This window comes from Arvicanthis niloticus, chromosome Y (assembly GCF_011762505.2).
Source record: "Arvicanthis niloticus isolate mArvNil1 chromosome Y, mArvNil1.pat.X, whole genome shotgun sequence".
In the NCBI taxonomy this organism is placed as follows: domain Eukaryota; kingdom Metazoa; phylum Chordata; class Mammalia; order Rodentia; family Muridae; genus Arvicanthis; species Arvicanthis niloticus.
Window position 1 is genome coordinate 2,203,584 of NC_133431.1, and position 23,613 is coordinate 2,227,196.

At 38.2% G+C, this 23,613-nt stretch overlaps 1 pseudogene; it reads left to right on the forward strand.

Moving 5' to 3' along the window:
* The first annotated feature begins 15,193 nt into the window (after window positions 1-15,193).
* On the forward strand, window positions 15,194-23,124 carry LOC143437259 (vomeronasal type-2 receptor 116-like; annotated as a pseudogene).
* Window positions 23,125-23,613: the final 489 nt, after the last annotated feature.

The following is a 23,613-nucleotide window of genomic DNA, read 5'->3' on the forward strand; positions in this document are numbered from 1 at the left end:
TGAATTAATCACACCAGGGCTTTTTAAATGTTACTAAACCTCTATCAAAAAAAAAAAAACAAACAAAAACAAAACAAATGACCTGGCTGGCCAGTATTTGTACAATTTTGAAGGAGAATAACTATTTAGGTAATGTAAATTTTTCTCCAGATGTACTGAGTAAAGTATTTTTAATGTGACTGATTGTAGGATGTCTACAGTCTCAGAAGAAACACTTTGTCAATTTTCTGTATGTAAAACCAATTATTTCACTATTATGCTAAGTAGAAAAAACAAAGAAATTCTAATAAGGGAATAATTCCTCTAAGGGGAAAAAATTTTCGAGGCAAGGGCTGGGGGGTGGGGCATGAGAAGAAGGAACAAGTACTTTGTCTTTGTTTTTGTCTTCAGTACATATCCATGATCGGATGTTGCAAAGTTCATCACAACTTCACACCAAAAATTCAAATCATCAATCCAATCCTAACATACTTTGTTGTTCTTGTTTTTGGTGGTGGTGGTGGTTGATTGTTTATTTGTAAGTATATCCCGGAAATATGCTTTCTTTGGTCTGCACACCTTAGAGATGATCAAGTATCTCTAAGTAAAATGGGAAATCTAGCTCACACAGGTATGGTTTTTCCCCATTGTTGTTTTTGTTCCATGTAACTAGGAAGATCCTCAGACACAACTCTGTAAGAGGAAAGTGAATAACAGAAGCTTAATGAACACCCTAGTTCTGTTTCTGCCGGTCCTGTTTCTGTCTTACATAGGTTCAAGTCTCACCAAACTCAGGGCAAGACTGATAGTCATCCATAACTCTAATTTCAGCAGATCTGACCCTTTCATCTGGCTTTTGAATGCAGCAGACATGCACAGGTTTCACAGACAGAAAGGCAGATGGGCAGGCAGGCAGGTAACAATCCCACCTTCAACCCACCCCTACCTCCTTCCCAACACACACACACAGAGAGAGAGAGAGAGAGAGAGAGAGAGAGAGAGAGAGAGAGAGAATAATAAAAATCAGGTCAATTAGATCATTTTATTATCCATTTTTTAAATAAAATGCATAATAAAAGATCAATATAATCAGTCATCCTGAAACTCTGTATGCCAGGCAGACTTACTTAGTTAGACGGTAAAAATACATAAAAAGGATATCAACATGAATATCATTCATTGTCCTGGAACTCCATTAATCTTTCTAGGTAGACCTGGTTTCAGATATCTATGGTTCCAGACTAAGCCAGTTTATGCAGTGACTTCACAGACAACCAGATATACATGGAGAGAAATTTCACCACCATTTCAGTCTATGGAACCAACCTTTAATAACAGTCCACAAACACGTGATAGTAAAATAAGATCCTAGAGCACATTTATGGTTCTAGTTTCATGTCTAAGGAAGACACACAATCAGAGCTGAAACACAATCAGTCAAAAAGTCCTTAGTAAAACCCAACTGGCCTTCCTTACCAAAGTTCTATAGACAACAGGAAGAAACAAATCATGTCTCTGTATATTAAATCCAAAATATTTTGTTGTTGTTTCTCTGCCTACTGAGTCCTGGGATTACAGGCCTGTGCCACTATTGATTGATCACAATTGGTCATTGACTATATTGATTATTGATAATTGATTAATATGGATTACTCACAGCGTCAGACCCCCACCCTCTTCCCGTAGAAACCATGCCCAAGGAACAACCGCGGTAATTGATACTAATCAATTATCAATAAACATGCTAATCAATAATACTAATCAATGACCAGTAATCCATGCTGGTCAATAACTAAAAATGATTAATTATGATGATAATCGATGATTGATAATCAGCAGTCAATGCCAATCAGTAATCAATACCAATTGATATTTTGTTGTTGTTTCATTTCTGGAAAGAGCTCCTCTTTGTTTAGCCTTGACTTTCCTGTAACTTGGTCTGTAGACTAGGCTAGCCTCAAATGTACAGTGATCCACCTCTCTCTGCCACCACCACTGCCTGGCCAAAGCTAGAATCATTAATAAAAATGATGAGAATCTCAGCCGGTCATAGAGGTGCACAGCTTTAATCCCAGCATTTGAAAGGCAGAGGCAGGCTCTTACAGGTTCGAGGCCAACCTAGTCTACAAAGTGTGTCTGAGACATCCAGGAAGTCTGCCCTGCCTGCCTCTGCTACCTCCACAGCCAGAGACAGAGAAAGACAGAGAGAGTCTTACAGCCAACATTTGCCTAAATTGAGAAAAACTTGAAGCAATTCATCAGGAGACAGGAGGACTGCTGTGCACTGAACTTTTGCTTTTTTCCAAGCATCATTCAAGGGTAAAATTGTTAATTATTTTTCGAAACACTCGATTCTAATAAGAGGACACATGGACATTGGAAACAATTTCTCCCCTCAGAGGACCAAAGGAAGTTCAAAACAATTTCAACAGCCTTCTGTGCCTGTCTCGGTAGTCTGTGTAGTAGACTGTGGAAAGATTGGAGAAAACTATAGCAGTGGATCCTACAGAAACATGGAGAGTCAGGGACCAGGATTGTTTACTACACTGTTTGTATTTTACTGAAGATACAAATACAGATACTAGGGAGTCTGACCCTGTCCTAAATGTAATGACAGTGGCCATGGATCGAGAGCACAAGAAACTCACAGTCCTAATCCATACCAAATCAATTTTCTTTGACGAGAAAAACCAAAACAGAAACCAAAACAGAACTCTAGAACTTGTTAATCAGAAATGATCTCTTAGTTTTAATCCAACAAGCAGCCGAATACCATCTATAGCTCTAATTTTTGCAGATATGTTGCCTTTCTCTGATTTCTGAATGTATCATTCACTGGCAGAGATTGATATAGGTAGATATGACAACAACAACAACAACCCCCAAAACCTGTCTTACCTCATAGATTGTCTGGGAATATATCTTTGGTGAAAGTATTCCATGGCCACTATGTGCTCCCTGCCTGGCATATGTACAGATAGAACCAGATGCTACTGAACACCTTCCACATGAGAAACTCCTGACATGCTTGAAGTATCTGTTGATAACTTTGAACAAAAAAGGACAGCAGCTCTCATTGTGATTGTTTATACTCTCTCAAGACCAGAGTTTTGCAGCCAGCACTCAGAAGGCAGAGGCAGGCTTGTCTCTGAATTCAAGGTGAGCCTGGTCTACAATGTCAGTTCAAGGACAACTACTTAAAAATCAGCAAAACAAACAAACAAGGGAAAACAAACAAAAGGTCCGAACTCCAGGAATGAAATCTAAAGCAGGTGTTCGTCCACCGCTTCTGCAATTTCACCTTTATGCATTTATGAGTAAATGTGGTTCTGAGCAGGATGGGCATTTGTCAGATACCAGTAAAAATTAAAAAAAAAAATAAACTTATAATGAATCCCAGCTGTGTGCTTACCAGTGACATAGCTCCACTTCTTCCACTTGCCTCCCTCTGGTCTTTTAGAGAAATTTACAGAAATGGTATGGATGTACAGTCATAGTTATTTCTGGAGTCAGACAGGGTTACAGGGATGTTCCTTGGGGTAGTTAGTCAGTTAGTTTGGTTGGTTGGTTTGTTTCATCTCTTAAAAATAGATGATGTAACCATGGAAGAATTTTTGTTATGGCAGGTGGAGTAAGAGAGTCTACAGAAAGATTAAAGTATAGAGGAAGAAGCTGGAGAGAAATCACAGCAGTTCAAATCACTTCATGTTCTTCCAGAGGATCTGGATTTGACTCCCAGTACACCTGCCGGGATAGACAAAGCTGTCTTCTGGACTCTGTCCACACCTGACAACCTCATGATCCACCTACCCAATCAACAGGAAAGACAGTCAGAGACCTAGCAAAAATGTCAGAATCGCACAGCCAAACAGAATTATATGCAACCAGATGCCTCAGATATGTTTTCATTTACATAGAAAGAATTGACTCATGGGAAATAATAAGCAAAGCTGCTCACCATAACTATAAAATAACTTCTCACAGCTGAGCTGCCCAGGCCAACTGGACAATCAAGTAGGACCCTTGGACCCTGTGGAGAGGACTGAGATTTGAGAGAAAATAAAATAGCATGGCAAGTCAAGAGGTCTGATCAAGCTGGGTGGTTGTGGCGGTGGTGCACGCCTTTAATCCCAGCACTTGGGAGGCAGAGGCAGGTGGATTTCTGAGTTCGAGTCCAGCCTGGTCTACAGAGTGAGTTCCAGCACAGCCAGGGCTACACAGAGAAACCCTGTCTCAAAAAACCAAAAAAAAAAAAAAAAAAAACAACACACACACACAAAAAAGGTGTCTGATCAAGCTGGCAAAAATTTTATTGTTCATGATGGTTATATATTCTGAAACCAGGATACAACAAAAGGTAGGAAAGAAAGAGGACTTTGCAGGTGGATGAGGCTGCAGCTGTGGGGTCTGAGTTATTCTCACAAAGCCTTTCCATTACCAGAAATTCTAACAACATCTCTCTAGCAGGATGTTGTCTAAATCTAGAGATTAGGAGGAAGGGTTACTAAGGTGGGTTGCTATGAGGCCTTGAAGTTCTGAGACCTGACAAGTGAATCATGGAAGGTAAGAAGAAAGAAGAATAGTAGATAGGAGAGCCAAGGGTGAGTGTTTGCTGAGAGTAAGGCCTTGCCATGGCTTCCCACATCCCCCCCTTCCCTGTATAATAGAACACTGGAAGCATGGAGGGGAAGCATAGGCCTGATCCCCTTTGAGTTTCAGGCATTGCACTGAAGGGCTAAGCACTCCTTGGTTGGGGAGGCCGATCCCCAGCCTCCCGGGTGCTTTTTCAAGTGGACGGGAAGAGTGACCTATGCCAACCTGTATGCAATCAGGCATGCTTCTCAGGATCCCATCTTTGAGTGCAAAGAAAGAGGTATCCCTGCAGTACTTTACCCTCCAGCATCCCCCTTTACAGAGGAGAATCAGTGGTAGGACTTCCCACAAAGGCAGCTGCTCTAGGGAATTTTAGGAGGTTTGAACTTTGAAGCACTGCATTGGGACTGGTGCTTGATAAGTTCTGGAGTGGGTTCATCATCAGAATTCAATTTTAGGTAATGGACCTAGAGTGGTCTGGTCGCAAGATTTTCTACCTGGATCTTTATGAGAGTAGTAAGGCAAGAGAAGGCCCGGGGGCCAAAAGAAATGAGCAAGAGAAGGCCAATGAGAGGTCCAAGTATAGAAGACAGCAAGGTAGAAAGCCAAGGCAAGGTAGAGAACCAGTTCTTACACCAGCTCTCGCTTTGTTTTTCTTTGTTATTCTTTCTAAGCCCTCTCGAACACTGTGCATGCTATCTTTTACTGCCCCCAATTTATCTGCAAAGAAGCAGCACTGTTCCTTTAAAGTGGCACAGAGTACTTTCTGTTGCAGGAGCAAGAGATCTAGGCCTCACTGTTCTGAAGGACAGCTTTAGCTAAAGAGGAAAGTGACTCACTAAGGGCTTCAGTGCTCTGCTGTCACTCTCTAACATCTTGATCAAGGGTGGCATGAAGCTCAGAGTCGTAGTGGTTGGAGAGGACAAGGGAGGAAACTCGAGTCCCAACACCCACTGCCAGCCCCAAGATGATTGCATTGGTCACTGCAATGATGGGCTCTCACTTTTGTCAAAGGAGAACTTCATCGTGTTGTGAGGGTGAGGTCCAGGAAAGGTGCTCCTCTTGGTTCCATAAGTGGAAAAGTCATTTGAGGAGTAATAGGCTAACCACAGGAGAACCTGTACAAAAGATCTTTTGAAGCCTTAAAGGTGGTAAGGTGTATGCATGGAGTAAGTCCAGAGGAGCAGGGCTACCACGTATCCTCAAGAGGGATAAGGTAAAAGTCGCCTGTAAAGTTAAAAGAGGCTTAAGTCTGATTATAATTCAAGCAAAGGTAGGAGGCAGCTTGTTTCCAGGAGAGGTGACGCAGGTACCAGATCCTGAGACCATTTCCAAAGAAAATCCTTTAAAGGAGGAATGTTGCCTGTTGCAGCCCGAGCTGCCCCACACTTGGGGGCCAGAAATGTTGAGAACTGCTCTACCCCATGTTTGGGGGCCAAAATGTCTCAGAACATTCTGTCAATGTTTGAACCTGCACTGCCAAATGCTTTGGGGACTAAGTTGTTAGATCCTGCACTGCCCCAAGCTGCTTCAGTCTGTGGGTCAGGATTCAGCAAGAGAGAGAGAGTGAGGACAAACTCGAAGAATGGAGACCAGAGTGTAATTCAATCCCATTTATTCTTCAGTCTTTCTTCCTAGTCCAAGTCCCAAGTCTTGAGTTCCTAGTCCCTAGTGCCTCCAAGTTCCAAGTTTCTTCTTCCTAGTACTAAGTGCCTATTGTCTAACTCCAAGTTCTTGCCCATGTACATCATCAAAAGTCACTGTCCTAAAATATCTGATACATGTGTACAACAGAAAGCATGATCGTGACATCACTGTAAATAAATGGATACATTCTAGACAATGTAATAATGTAATTCTGGTGCTTCCTCCACTTATTTCCTGAAATAGAAATTATAATCTAATTATTCTATCATTTTTAGAAGGAAATTGAATTATAAATTTCACCTGTGTCACTTCTGATCCATTTGAATAGGATAAAGCCTTGAAAAACAAATGGCAACTGAGAGGGATATGCAGGGGGAATCAGATCAACTGTACTGAGCAAACATCTGAAAAGCTGTGTGAACAATTACTAACTACAAATGTGATGGGCAAGCTGTGTGTATTTGCTCTTGTCCTTAATCACAGAGGTACAAGCAGATGTATGTCATTGAGCTAGAAGCTGGCATGATCTGTGTGATGTATTGCAGGACAGCAAAAGTTACATATTAAAACCCTCATACCCCTGTAAAAATCAACCAAGGATACAAAAATGATAGAGAGACCTCACGATTCTTTACTGAGGTTGCTACAAAGAATTATACATTCACTGCAGTTCTGTATTCATCTTGCAAAAACATGCTGTAAACCAGTTTAAGCAGCAACATTAATTAAAGTTTACTAGAAGGGAATGCATGTTTAAACAGTAGAAAATGGACAAATGAATATATTACTAATGTTTATGCTGATCAAAAATAAGGAACATAGGGCAGGAAAGATAGCTCAGGATTGGAAAGCTCTTGCTGGTCTTCCACATAATGGTAGTCAATTTCTAGTATTTACATGGGGATCAACAACTACCCATTTCTTCAAGATCAAGAGGACTGAGGCCATCTTCTGACAACAGAAAAGATGAGGCCCACATGATATTCATGTTCATCCACACAAGCACAATATTCTCATTTAGTCAAAAATTTCAGAACAAACACAAGAGTAAGGCAGAACAACATACACCTGGAATCCAATGAGTGCAAAGCCTCAGGCAGTATTGATATCATGAACATATGCCATTCATGGAAATAAAATATAATATAATATATTTTGCCAAATTTTAAAATGAAAGATGTGGATGAAAATGTACACAGAAGCATGTGCTTATTTTACAAAATCATGTCAGGTGGCTTCTGTGGTTTCTATATCTACTATCAGCACAAAAAGGTCTTCACAGATAAATTTTGTCTTGAAAACAATAAACAAAAGATATAAAGTTAAAAAATATAAAACCACCAGGCTTGCAAAATAGCTTAGCATTGAATAGGAAATGTTTATACTGTATCTTACATGATTTAGGGACTGAGACCAGATTGGGAATGTATGGGAGCATGAGAAGAAAGCTGAAGGATCAGTTTCATCCACAACACAGTAGACACACAGAACAAAATATGTCCCGTCTAAAAAGAAATACAGGGGTAAACCTGGAGCAGAGACTGAGGAAATGGCCAATGAAAACTTGCCCAGCTGAAGACCCACATTATGAACAAGCACTAATCCATGACATTATTAGGGATACTCTGTTATGCTCCCACACAGGAGCCTTGAATAATTGTCCATTAAGAGGCTCCACCCAGCAGCTGACTTGAAACAGATGCAGAGAACCATAGTGAAACATTGAATGGTACTTAGGGACTGTTATGGAAGAGTTGGGGGAATGATTGATGGCCCTGAAGAAGATAGGAACCCCTCCACAGGAAGACCAACAGACTCAACTAACCTGGACCCTTGGGGACACTCACAGACTGATCCAAAACCAATAGCACACACAGTCTAGACTAAGCCCCCTGGAACATATGTAGCAGATGTGTAGCTCAGTCTTCATGATGGTCCCCCAACAACTGTACCAGGGGCTGTCCCTAAAGCTGCTGTCTATCTTTGGAATCTGCTCCCTGAACTGGGCTGCCATGTTGGCTTCAATGGAAAAGATGAACTTAACCCAGCAGAGACTTGGATGCACCAAGGTGTGGAGATACACAGGGGCCCACACCTTCTCAAAGGAGAAACAGAGGATGTTGGATGGAGGGACTCTGTGCAGGCAGTGGACCTAGAGTAGGGACTTCACAAAGTTCATAGCCATTTTATTTATAACAGCTTGAAACTGAAAAAATCCAAGATGTCACTCAACCAAAATATGGATATAGAAAATGTGGTTCATTTACAAATGGAAAAACTATTCAGCTATAAAATCCAAGGACATCATCAATTTTGAAGGCAAATGGATACAACTAGAAACTATTATCCTGAGTGAGGTAACCCAGACCTAAAAGCACATGGATGTATGTACCCACTTACAAGTGAATAATAATCATAAAAAAGAAAACCCACACTACACTTCAAAGACCCTAGGATGTGCCAGAGACCATGAATTGGAGGACAACAAGGACTCTATGGGGTTGATATTAGCTGAGATGCATAGCAGTTAGATATGGATGCTGAAGAGGCCACATCTGCAGTCAGGCAGGACCCCCAGTGGAGAGTAAAGACACCAACCATTCCAAACATTTCTACCCAAAATTTGTCCTGTCTATAAGAATACAATCCACAACATAGATTCTGTCCAGAAGCAAAATAACCCTTTGATACCATTTTGTTGTTCTAACTTGCTAATCTGCTGCTGTGATTCAATCCTCTAAGCAAAAGCATCTCAGGTAATAAGTGTTTGTTGTACAAGGTTCTGTCAGATCACAGTCCATCATTTTGGGAGCTTAGATTAGAAACTGAAGGCAAAAAGCATGGACAAACACTGTCTCCTGGCTTGCTCTTTTGCTTGGTCACTGTCTCATGCTCAGCCTGCTCTCTCATCCAGCCCAGGACCACTAGTTTAGGGATATTGCCAGCCTCAGTGGAAGAGGCTTCCTAATCAATCATCAACACTGTCTCACAGACATAGCAACCAGCCATTCTGATGAGGACACACCCTCGATTGAGGCTGCTTCAGATGACTGTAGTTCTGAAATGCTGAGAACTTAAGACAACTATGACATAGACACAATAATAAATGAGGACGTTTTAGCAACCCCAAACCAATGAGCTAACCATATCAATTACAGGAGGCCATGCTTCCCTACGAGATACTTGGAGTCGTGGCTGAGCCAGGACAAAATGGGAAGGGCACTTGCTCAGAGCAGGGAAGAATATACTGGAATGGAGGATTCAGAGCCTGTGCTGCTCTTGGGTGAGGTGTCTTTAAGCTTGGGTTCCCAATGGAGTGCTATGAAAGATATGGCTAAAACAGCTGGAAGGTGGATAGAGAAGTAGATTGCCCCACAGACCTGGATGTGGCCTCCCCCCAAAATAGGATCTCTGGTCCAAGAAAAATATGCTAACTCTGTTGGAATGGATGAAGAACAACCTTCCATCTAATGACAACTCCAAAACTACAGAGTCACATATGGACTGGATCCAGGGTAGAACAAGAGGGGGTAATGAGGTATTTGTCCTTTCCACAATATAAAACAGGGTAGGAAGAACATGATTGAGTTTTCTGTCATGGACTATTCAATGGGTCTTAGTTTTATTGGTAAGAAGGGTTTAACCCAAGGTGAGGGACAAGTAACTAAATCAATTGGAATGGATACAGTCGCATTTCCTCTCTCAGTCACAGAATAATAAAGTGCCACACATAACAGACACCCACAATGGGGCAGAAGAGGCTACCCAGCAGATTCCTCCACTTGGACAGAGGAGAAAATAAAGACAGGATGGCAGCTGTGAGCCCTGTAGCAGGTTTCCAAGTCTGCTCTAACCTTCCCAGAAATTAAGACCAGAGGCACCCTGTCCCCTACACCAGGCTCTGAAATATCTTCCAAGCCCTTAGTGGCTTCAACTCTCCAGTGCATCCACTATACTGTGCTTCCACAGTCACTTTTGTCATCTACCTCCACAAATACTCAAGAAAATATAAAACCCAAGAAACACAGACACAAATCTAACAGACAAGCCACTTATACAAAGAACAATGACACATCTTAAGAGGCAGCCTTTCAACCCTTCATCTGAGATTCCTGAGTGTTTTGGGGTTCCAGTCCATGCACCAAGATGTTGTGCCTAGGTCACTGGAACCCCAAACACCACCAAGAACCTATTGCAATGAAAATATACAAAGGTCTGTATTATGAGCTCAGTAAGAATAATTTGCACCAGTCAATCTCACATCAGGTCCAAACTGAGAGACTGAGTCTAGGGGTGCTGAGTATTTATTGCAGCTACAGCAAGACTGGGGCATTAACATACAGATCAGCAACTTAATTATTTAGATACAGCATGTCTGGCATAATTTGCAAGAATCAAACAAAGGGGCAAAACCATCTGACAACTATGATGGGTAGGATAACTTTTTTTTCTTCTTTAAGGTTTATTAGTTATCTATATGTAGCTAAACCCTGCTGTTGTACCTTGATTGGCTGTTGATAAGTGGGTTTTGTCATAGGATGTCTGCTCAAGTGGACTTTGTACAATCTCAAAAACTGTGCATGCCTCCTAAAGATACTGCAGGCCATCCCCACTTGCTTTTCCTTTCCTACCTCATCCCTGTATTACAGCCCCCACTTGTGCAAATAGTTCCTGTTCACCCACATGCCATGCCGGAACGAACACAAGGTATACTTTTCATTGATCTACCACCATATTTGTTATCCTGAATGCAATTTTCACAATTTTACTGTACTACACACCAGAAGCAGCTTAACATCACTAATGACAAAGTCTCCTAGTAGATTACTAAGTACATCTCTTCCTGCCCATCTCTTCTCTGAGCTTTCAACATTAGCAAGCATTCCCTCCTGAACATAACAAACAAACAGGTCACTAAATGAGGCAACACTCAGCCAAGGCTCTCTGCAAATCCATACATTAAAGAATAACCCAGGAACAAAACTCCCACCCAAACAAGACAAATTCAAAAATCAGTACCCAAATCAATAATCACTTCAAACCCAGAGGCCTAGACACCAGCATTGGAATATAATAAATAACAACCAGGAAAATATGTCACCAAGAAATCCAAGCTATCCTATCACAGCAGGTCCTGAGAAATTAAAAAATGCAACAGATACAGTACAAAATAGGTCGTTTGGGGGAAGGGATAGGAGATGCACAGGAGGATCTGCAGACAGACAGACAGACAGACAACAGACAACAGACAGACAGAGAGGGAGCAGAGAGAGAGCCCTGAGAGTAGAGAAAGAGAATAGAGAGGGGCATGTGCAGAGAACAGAGACAGGGAACAAACAGAGAAAGCTGTATAGCTGGTGGTTCCTGTATATAAAGCACTCCTGACAACAGCAGCAGGTGATAGAGGCAGGGAATGACTTAAGCAGTTGCTAATACCCTGAGAGCAGAGCATTTAAATTGCCTGTGCAGTGACAACTACAGAGACAAGGTTCATCCAGGGAACAGGAAAGGAAGAGAGAATCTCAGACGTTAAAGATGAATAAGACAAAATGTATATATCATCAAAAAATGTGGATTCTAATAGTTTTCTGGCCGGGCGGTGGTGGCGCACGCCTTTAATCCTAGCACTTGGGAGGCAGAGGCAGATGGATCTCTGAGTTCGAGGCCAGCCTGTTCTACAGTGTGAGTTCCAGGACAGCCAGAGCTACACAGAGAAACCCTGTCTCGAAAAACCAAAAAAAAAAAAAATTTCTGGCCCTAAAGAACCAGGAATTCTGCCACATATGAGAAAGGAAAAACTACAGATGATTGGAATAGAAAAAAGAAGAATATCTGCACAAAGGTCTAGAAAAATATTTTCAATGAAATCATAAAAGAAATTTTCCCTGGGACAAAGAAGATGCCTGTTAATGTACAAGAAGATCTAAATCACCCAACAAATTGGAAGAAAAAAAGTCCCTTTTCCACATAATAATCAAACACTAAATGTAAAAAGTAAAGTGACATAAAAAAACTGCAACGGAAAAAAATTAACAAAAATTAAACAAAACAAAAGAAGTGAGGAATGAAAGCACATCTACCAGGTTTATGCCTGTCTTCTTAATGTATACTGTAAAAGACAAAAGGGTTTGGACAAATGTGCTGCAGAGTCAAAGAAACCACCCATGTTTCTACAGGAAAACAACTGGTCCAAATGTTTTGGGCAGATTCAGAATCACCCATGATAATGAAGTTACTCAGACGTCACCTCCTGATCTAACAAGTGAGGAGCATCACCAGGGACCTCACAGGTGGTCACGTCTGGCTGATGCTTCCAATGCAGCCCCAGAGAGGACCCAGCACCCCAGCTCCCACTGCTAAGCCTCCTGCCCCTACCAATTGTGGGCAGTGGTCCTGTGCTCACCATGACTCGATTTCAGAGCTTCCCTGAGGTCTCCACACAGCACCAGACAGCAGGGCTCAGAGCTGGGCACAGATGACCATTCAAGCCTGCACAGGCACAGTGAACTTGCAGAATGGCTCCCAGAAGAACCCACCTCCCTGTCTGATTGGCAGGTCTACCTGGAAGCCTTGATAGGCCAGTGAGTCTTACCACTCCTCAAGATTAAAGTGTGCTTCCAGACCAGGGTCAGACCTTTTCCAGAGCTCAGGAGGGATTTGCACTCCATTAGCTTTTGTTTCTGTCTTCAAAGAGGAATCTCACCCCACCCAGCCCTGGGGGAGAACCCAGCATTCCAGCTCTGGCTGTTCAGCTGCCTGCTCCTCCCCTCTGAGAGCAATGATCCTGCACCTACCAGGACCTGACTCCAGACCTTACCTGAGCTTTCCTCACAGCACTTGCCTTCTTCTTCCTGCAATCAAGGTGAACAGCTTCCATAGCCCAGTACTCAGTGTGCAGTGGAGGTGTCAATCTGACCCACAAGAGGAAGGATACCCTGGTTATTTCTTAGCATTCTGTCTAAACTCCACCATAGTTTCCTGGCAACAGCCAGGTAAGCTCCCCCCCCCATGTTTATCTGGCAACAGCCAGATAGGCCTGACCCACTGGAAAGGTAGCTACTTGTCCCTTCCTCTCTTTTGATCTCTTGCCCTTTTGTTCTCTTCTGGTTTGTTGTGTCTTTATTTCTTGCTTATATCATATATCTGATACTATATTGGGGTATATGGTACATGTGATAGTTTCTATACACTTTTTATTTTATAGAATAGTATTTGAATTATTGGTGTTGTACTTCAGTTAAATGTTTGGCACCATTTGTTAGTGAAATCTTCTTGTCCTGTTTCTTTCCCATTAGTTGGATGCTGTTCATGGTTTCTCCAATCAGTTGAAACATTTTAAGGGCAGCACAGAGATAAGATTTATTCAAAGCACTGAAGTAGTTATGATATATGCCATCATCACTCTACATGGATGAAAAACAGGGGCCTTATCTATCTGTCTCTTGAGAGGCTCTGACAGACCCTTCCCAATACATATGCAAATGCTTGCAGCCAAGTATTGAACTGAGAACACTGGAGTGAGGAGTCAGCCTCCATCCACATTTCCAGTTCTTTTGACACAGTATTATCACTCAGTATACAAAAAGTATAGACTATCACAACAAGACATTCAATTTACACAATCTATAGGTCTGCAAAAGTACTAAAATATTTAAACTGACAAATTCATAATTCAACCAAAGTATGAAACAAATGTATTACAATAAACTCCATAGCAAGATGTTACTATAAGCCAGTGACATACTAACCATTACAAAAATGGAGTTAAAGACTCCACTTAATTCAATGTGGATATTATGGGCAAAAATATAAGGAAATTCAAAAAAGCACATCAATTCAATGTTCCATCTGTGTCACTAATTGTAATATAACCAAGTCACATAAATGAGCACGAGAGACATACATCTGTGTTGTTGCAATGTAATCCAAGACAGGACTGTAGCAAAACAAATACCAACTAGACAAGAATGAAAACTATACGGTATATACTAACATTAGCAATAAAATTCTCTCTCATAAATGACATCTAATTTCTTTCATTCCTTTGAATAAAATGTATGAAATTGTTCTCAAATTTTTGAATGAAGTGTTAACAAACATCAACCAAAGAAATGTTTCATCAAATGACACTGACTGTCAGAAACTGATTATCAAGCAAGATGTCAGCATTATAACTCAGTGAATGTCTTTGCAGGTACTGATACTGGACAGGATGGGTGATGAATAATTATAATTATTCATTAATTATTCAATTATTCAATATAATTATTCAATAATTCAAGTCATTATTTGTTTCAGCATGATGACATATTCTAGAGATGACAGGAATTACATGATTTTGAGGAGATTTTGTGAACATGACCAGCATACAATAGTATATCAACAACAGAGAGAATGGTCAACTCCTGCCTCAATGTTGCATGTGAGAGTGCCCTTCCCTACACTAGACAATAGAAGATATAATGTCCCATGATTAAACTCAATGTCTAAATGTTAAATATCACTTATGACCTTCTCAACTTTTGTCTTACTATGGAAGTTCTGATGAGATCCATTGTGTTCATACATATGGCTGTTGACACATGGTCTGGTCCCAGCTGTCCAGGAGAAGATACTTTCTGAAAATATTTATGCCATGAATATGAATGAAATCATGGCACCTGAGGATGGAGAACATGATCTTCACAACATGTTTTCAACAATGTTTTGATCAAAAGTTTTCAGGTCTCAGATGTAGAGCTTGAGGCAATAATTTGCCCAATGTATCCAGGGAGCATTACGTAAGATGAATAGAAAGGATTTTTTGAATATAATTAAGTAGATCTCCAAACAGCAGTAGCCTTAAAAACAGACACATAGTTGTAAATGTGTGTGTGTGTGTGTGTGTGTGTGTGTGTGTGTGTGTGTGTGTGTGTGATGTTTGACTGCATAAGAAACAGATTAAACAACTGCTCTGGCTTAGATCCTAGCAAACATGAAGAAGCTGTGTGGTTTCACTATTTCCTTTTTACTCCTGAAGTTTTCTCTCATCTTATGCTGTGTGACTGAACTCAGTTGCTTTTGGAGGATAAAGAATAGTTTAGATAATGATGAGCATTTGAGAAGTGACTGTGGTTTTACTCTTTATACATTCGAGGAAGCTTTTGAAGACAATAATTATAATGAACTTACTTCTTTAAGGTAAGTCATTAACTATGTTTCCTGCTTTAGTGTCATGAATTAGAAATATTTATCTGTATACAGAAATTGTAGGGTTCTGTCCTGTTCTCCCCCCTGTTACTTTAGGAACTACTGAAAAATAATCATTACATCATTGACTATTTTAGTACTTTGAAATGTGTCACAGTTTAGTTTATCTTTACTATGCTGGGCTCCAGTTCACAATGTTGGACAATGAGAGAGACTAGATTCTGTTGAGTGTTCGTGGATATCTTGTATTGAAAGATGTCTCTTCATCTACCTTGAATTCACAGTTCTCACCTTTGGGAAGAGCTCAATATGAAGAGACTCCAACACTGCCTATATTCTATTGTCTGCTATTGATTCTTGTATGAGCAGGCATCTAAATGATAAAAAGGTTATCAAATTTTGGTCTCCAAAAGTTAGGCATTCATTAAGACATTTAAATATTTGTGTATGTGCTGGTCTACTATACCTGATTACATGAATAACTAAATATATATATATATATATATATATATATATATATATATATATATATATATAAAATATATCATATAACTTGTGATATAATGTAATATAACATTACATATATACCTTGCTTTTTAAAATAGTCTTTAAATGCATCCCCTTGCCATTCTGGAGTTGACACTTAATGTGGATAAAGATTGCCAGGCTTCATATTCTTTTACCAGAATAATCTTTTGGTTCAATTATGCAAATACTCAGTCACATATTAGGCTTATTATCACTACCAGTTAGATGGTCAATATATCTATCAATTATCAAATAAATATAACATTAGAGAAGATCTAGGAGAATAAATGCATTTCTTGTAGATAAGAACCAGTTCTTAATGTGGCTACATAGTTCTGAGATCCCAAGTGTGAGATGTTATCATTTGTGCCTGCCGATCAGGTAGGAAGGAGTGTTAAATTTACTCACATATTACATAATCTGTATGACTGGGACTACTTTTTTATGACTGAGTTTTCCTGTAGTTTTCTGTCTTTGACTCTTCAACTGACCTCTTATCTAATTTTCATGTCTTTGGGATTTAAAGAATATGTTTTCCAAAGTACACTGTGTGTACTTTGATAGTGATGGAAGCTTCACATTATTATACTTATCTGTTAGGTCAGTAGGAATTTTATTTCTGATGTATTCTGTTTTATCCTACACCTCAGTAGAAAAATAGTGAAAATCCTCATTGGTGACATTTTTATAAGCCATAATTAGGTTTAAAATTATAAATATATGAACTGGGCCAATGCACTTTTCAGGTTTCAAAAGAAAATCTTAGCTTCAAACGGTCCTATTGAAATTGCAAATTTCATCAAAAGAGGATGTTTTTCATTTTTACTTCTGACGAGAGGTAATTGCTAATAGTAGTAGATAATCTGTCAACTGTCCTGGGCCTGGTGAGCACATTTCATAGGGAGAGAAGATTTCTGTGTTCAGATATCACTTAAAGTTTCTCAAAGAATTAAGAAGACTGAGGTGTTAAGAGAAATCTGATAACTTTTTAATGAAATTGACTAGTAACAACACACTGAAAGGTAACATTAAATTGATGAGTAAAAGAGCAAAAAGGTTAATATTCTAGTTATGTGGATAATATCATATTGTATATTTTGAAATAGATAAATTGATTTATATAAAATATATCTTAAAATAATTATTGTTTGTTGAATATTAACATTTCAATATATTAACATCATGTGCTACAAAAATCATGAGAATATTATCGATAATTTTTTCACTGTGCATAAAACTAGCATTTTTAATGTTTACTACAAAGAGAGTTTGCTATTTTGAAATCTGTAAAATATTCTTACTGATGAAATCATTTCTTTCTTACAAACACTGATAATCATTTTAAGTAAATTGATTGTTAGACAATGTACACAGATGTATAATGTGCTTTGAATACTCTCACACGATATCATATAATGGCTTTTGAATATAATTTTTAATGATTCTTTTTTAATATTTTATTCTCCTTTACTAAATTCCCCCAAAATATTTTTTATGTCTTGAAACAATTTAGTACTCAATGTTAGATATAGGATTCACAGTTATGGATATTATTAAATTTTCATTAATAATATTTTTAGGTTATAAAAATATGAATATAAAAGTTGAACAAATTTGTGATATATTACCTGATTCTCAAAATACTCAATAAAATTATGATGTATAAATTGCATTTAAATATTAAAAATTTTAAGGAGAATGTGTTATACCATTTATGTGTAGTTTAAGCCATGCTTATTTATTTATTTATCTGTGGAATTACAACTCTAAATATACTTTAAAGTAGTCTTGCTCAAGAGGACAATAATCTACTTCAAAGATGACAGAGATATAAATAATCTTTATCAGTTTTCACGAATACAAAATTTATCATATTATAGTACCATACATCTATGAATTCTTAAATTGTATGGAGTTCTAAAGACTTCTAATTTATGAAACTTATTCAAGAAATTGAGACAGAAATTTAGCATGTCTCATAGTACAAACTTTTGCAATTTATATTTCATGTTTCAGACATCTCCCTTAATCATTATTATGCCTTGTTCTAGAATACAAAAAAGAAAATCTGAGTTTCTTCTGGTAATGATTTTTGCTGCTGAGGAGATCAACAAGAATCCTTATCTTTTACCCAACATGTCTTTGATATTTGACATCATTGTTGGCGTATGTGGAGATACATTGGGACTTCTGGATGTAGTATATTCACAACAAAACTATAGTTTGAATTTTATTAATTATATCTGTGGATTAAATCCAATGTGTGTTTCAGACATTATAGGACCATCATGGAAATCATCCTTAAGAATAGCACTTTATTCTAGGAACCCAACGGTAAGAAGGCATAACACTGGAATAGTTAACAACTTTTAAATTTCATTTGCATGTGCCTACAACAAAGCTTGGAGAACATGCATTTATGTGTGTGCTGCTACACACATACACACACATATTGTGTGTGTATATATATGTGTATATACATAGTATATATATTATATATTGTATATATACATATATGTGATAAAGAGTTAAAAATCATATCTAAGCAAACAGAGAAAACTGTTTTATAGGACATTCAGACTTGTCAGAAATTGTCTAGAATCTAATAGAAATATATATATATATATATATTATAATCTTATTATCCTTAACAGGAGTTCTGATGGTGAGTAACATTACCTGTATGTAAGTCCAAGTATCCTAACAATCATATTCCTCATGTGGATGTTTCATCTTCTCTTCTGCGTCCTTTAGGGTTTCTTTGGACCATTTAATCCTAACCTAAGTGACCATGACCAGTTGCCCTTTGTCTATCAGGTAGCCATGAAGGACACCCATTTGTCCCATGGCATGGTCTCCTTGATGGTTCATTTTAGATGGACTTGGATAGGACTGGTCATCTCAGATGATGACCAGGGTATTCAGTTTCTCTCAGACATGAGAGAAGAAATGCAAAGGCATGGGATCTGTTTGGCTTTTGTGAATGTGATCCCAGAAAACACACACTTATACATGACAAGTGCTAAGGTATATGATGAACAAATTATGACGTCAACAGCAAGGGTTGTTGTCATTTATGGTGACATGAACTCTACTTTAGAAATCAGCTTTAGACGATGGGGATATTTAGGTGCTCAGAGAATATGGATCACAACCTCACAATGGGATGTTATCACAAATAAAAAAGATTTCACCCTTGATTTCTTCCATGCGACTGTCACTTTTGCACACCACAAAGGTGAGACTGCTAAACTTAGGAATTTTATGCAAACAATAAACACTGACAAATACCCAGTAAGCATTTCTGACTCTGTCCTGGGGTGGAATTATTTTAATTGTTCAATCTCTAAGAAAAGCAATAAAATGATTCCTTTTACATTCATCAACACATATGAATGGACAACACTGCACAAATATGACATGGTCCTGAGTGATGAAGGTTATAATTTGTATAACGCAATTTATGCTGTGGCCTACACATACCATGAACTCATTCTTCAACAAGTAGAGTCTCAGAAAATGGCAGAACCCAAGGGAGTATTCATGAACTGTCTGCAGGTAAAGTTTCTTACATTTCATTATGTTTAGATAAATCAATGTGATCTTTTAAATGGACTCTGAGAATAAAAATGTACATTTGTTAGAGATTATTCTCTCAGTAGAAAGATTTCTACACTGCAAAACTCCCCATTGAATCTTTAAATGGGTAAATATTATACACAAGGATAAGATTTAAATGGAAACAATACATTTTTGAATATCAGGGAGTTTTGTGAAAATGTGTCTCAACATTTCACCAAATGAATTCAAATTTTAAAATAGGAGCCAACAGTTTTATCTAAAAGCCTTAAGTGATGAGTAGGTTAGAATATTTTTCTAAAGAATAATTTCTCAAAAATAGGTACATGAGCTGAGCAGTGGTGGCTCACACCTTTAATCCCAGCACTCGATTGGCAGAGGCAGGCAGATTTCTGAGTTAGAGTGCCAGCTTGGTCTACAGAGTGAGTTCCAGGACAACCAGGTCCACACAGAGAAACCCTGTCTCAAAAAAAAAAAAAACAATAAATAAATAAATAAATAAATAAATAAATAAATAACAGGTACATGAGCTGGGATTAAAAGTTATTCATTTAACTTAACAATTATTTATATAACCATAAATGACTAAGACTGCACATTTTATTAAGTTTGTGGGTTTTTTTCTACATGCATAATGTATATATATGAAACACCCAGAATCATCCTTAATTTTCACAACTTGCAGACATTCAGACTTCCCCTTCATTTGCACATACATGGCTTCCATTTTTTTTACAAAATATTTTTGACAAACGTGCACACTACACACACACAGAAACACACACACAAACACACCATGTTACTTGATATTTGGTAATAATTTTTCTAGCACATTTTATCATCAAACATTAGTATTCAGTATATTAATTTTAATTATCAATAGGGTATATTTTATTTTACTACACAAAATTACTTTAATATAGTTGTCTTTTCTGAAAGTCTATAAAAAATTAGAGGAAATTCTGAATTTGGCATTCCCTTTATTGATATGCATATGTAATTATCTAATGATGCATCTCATTTAGATGGCTTCCTTGTTAAAAACCAGGGTATTTACTAACCCTGTTGGAGAACTGGTGAACATGAACCATAGAGAAAATCAGTGAGAAGAATATGACATTTTCATCATTTGGAATTTTCCACAAGGCTTTGGATTAAAAGTGAAAATAGGAAGCTATTTTCCGTGTTTCCCACAGAGTCAACAACTTCACATATCTGAAGACTTGGAGTGGGCCACAGGAGGAACATCAGTGGGTATACCACAGTTTTTTTTTTCAGAATATCTAAATTTTAAAGTATGAGGCACTGAAGTAATAGCTCTGTCGTTAAGACCAATTGCTACTTTTACAAAGGACCATCCTCAGTTCCAATCACCAAAATTTGATAACTCTGAACTTCATGTAAATCTGGTCATTGGGATCAAAGGCCTCTGGATTCTATGTTCAGTTGCACCCACATGTCTATTCAATGACATGACACAGGAATGTATTTACTAAACATATAGTATTATATATGTACAAATATATATATATGTATATATATACAAATTAAAAATTTGTAACTATGTGTAAATCACAGAATCTTTTGATTCTGTGTGAACATATTTATAGTTTAATTAAGTACAGCACATATTTATTAACAGAAATCTTTCTCCAGATTCAAGGTTTTTTTTTTTTTGCTGAGGTCTCTGGCACGGGTGGAGAGTCTGCAGATGATGATGGCTGACGCGGGCTTGAAGGAAGTGGCAGGTGTGGAAGTCTCCATAGAAGGGGTCTGGTACAATCAGCTGGTCTGGCATCTATAGCATCCTGTAAACATATAAACAGAGCTTCTCCCGGAAAAACATCCAGTCTTTTTTATTATCCAGTTAGAAGGCCTTTATTTTAGTAGAGGCTAGAAATGTTTAGAAATGCACTTTTTTCTTTTATAAGGTATGATGAGGAGATAAATAATTATGATTTCATTTTTTAATTTAGATGTCTATATTTTATACGGTCTGATGAGCTCATTCCACAGTAGCATGTCCCTGTGAACTATAGGGAGTATCAGTGGAATGTGAGAAACTAAGAGTCAAACACCAATTTTAAATGCTTCTTAAGTTTAAGCAAGGGCATTGTCTGATTTTAAGCCCTTAGTATTATAAACTAATGAAACAAATACTGTATCGTATCTATGAAAGTTTTCCCAATTAGGAAAATACATAAATAACAATGAGAATTAAGAGTCCATATGTACAGGAATAAAGGCTAACTTTTCAAAGACAGGACATATGTAACATTTCTCTGTTTTAAATCACAAGGACCCAGGGTCATCAGGGGTTAATTCCCAAGCTGAGCTAAGAGTTCTGCAGGAGTGCAGGAACAGTTTCACTGAGAGCAATGATGATTTGCAATGTAAGATTTTGCTAAGTTACCTTTGTAGAAAAAACAACAGGTTTTTGTTAAGAAATTAAATTAATCCTTACTTTCATGCATAGGACCAGAAAGTATAGAATGAACTTGAGCATGTCCAATAGAGAAAATGCAATTTCTAAATTGAAGCAAGACTTGTGATTCTGAAAGTTGGGGCTAAAATTGCAAAATAGCTGTAAAGCAGTTACAGTTTTTAGAAAGGGGTTTGTCCTTTGCATTGAAAAGACAATGGCTATTTTACTAGCTCTGTTTGTATTCAAAGGTTTCTCGTGTGAGGAAAATTTCTTTCAAGATCTTAATAATTTGAGAAGTCATAAGTAAATGTTTTTTGTGGAGGCTCAGTTCTGTGCTGTCTGTATATAGTCCTTTGACAAATGTTTTGGTCACCTGAGGCTGTTGAATTACCTCTAATGTTTGAGGGGCCTGAGGTAGGTCCCTCACACAGTTCTGCTGACTTGATAAGACTTTTGTATATTTAGGGATTATAGTAGTACCAGATAAGGCAGTACCATTTTTATGAAAGTTAGTATGGCACTCTTTACGCCAGTGGTACCCTTTCAGATAAAAATGACACCCTGTTGAATTTCTGCTTTGTGTGAGGTCAGGAGCATTAAGATTTATGGCATCTCCTGCCTTACTGGGACATTGTTTGTTGATAGGTTCAGGCTTCTTACTTGAATAACTTTTTTGAGCCAAGCCTGATTTATTAATTTTTTTCTGTCCTTTATTAGTAAGATTTTGGATAATGTTCTGGCCTTGTGAGGTTGTTGTAGTGGGTACACCTTGAAAATATGAAGTAGCAACCTCAACTTTAGATAAATTCTCAGATTTTTTAATTGTCTTTAGAAGAGACTGACAAGCAAGTGCAGTATTCATAAAGACCAGTTGTTTTAAAACAATTTCTTTCGCCTCAGGGCTAAGAGCCATACTCTCCACTGTCCCCTTTAGCTGGGTTACAAATTCCTCAAAAAGTTCTTCTGGGTCCTGGTTTATATAAGCAAGGCCTTTGGTATTTGTATCTCTATTAAGTAAGCCTCTCCATGCTTCTAGGGCTGCAGCTAATTTATTTACTAGAGCTTCCTTTGTAAATTTTTGTTGAATCCTTACTTCAAACCATTCACCTGTATCCATAAAAATTTCGTATGTTAACTCTTTCACTCCCTTCTTTTTTTCAGATATGTTAGATAACTCTTTTTGAGCCAAGTTCTTAAATATATCCATCCACTGTAAAAGTTCATCTTTAGTAAGATAGGCTCGGGCAATTTTAAACCAATCATGAGAAGTCATAAGCAATTTAAATGCCCAAGGCTCCCACAAGGGATCCTTATCCTCTTTGTTGTTCTGCATACTCCCTGGGAAGCAGCCTAACAATTTGTCCTGTTGCTGAGTTTGAATTGCACCAGCAGCAGATCCAATAGGCCCCTTTGGTTTCTTTTTACCTTTTTCAGGGGGTTTTGTGGAATGACTTATTTTTAAATGCTGCAGGGTAGGCCACTTATGTTTGTGATATTTTGTTACTTTCTTTTCAAAGTCAGATTCCTCCTCTGAGGTTGATCTTTCCTCTTCTGATTCACCATTACTCTCTCCTAAACTACTTTTCTCAGACTTTTCTGTCAAGGAATAAACACTTTTCTGAGATCCTGAGTGAGACTGTAGTAACGGGGTCCCCTCACAAGGAGGTGAATCT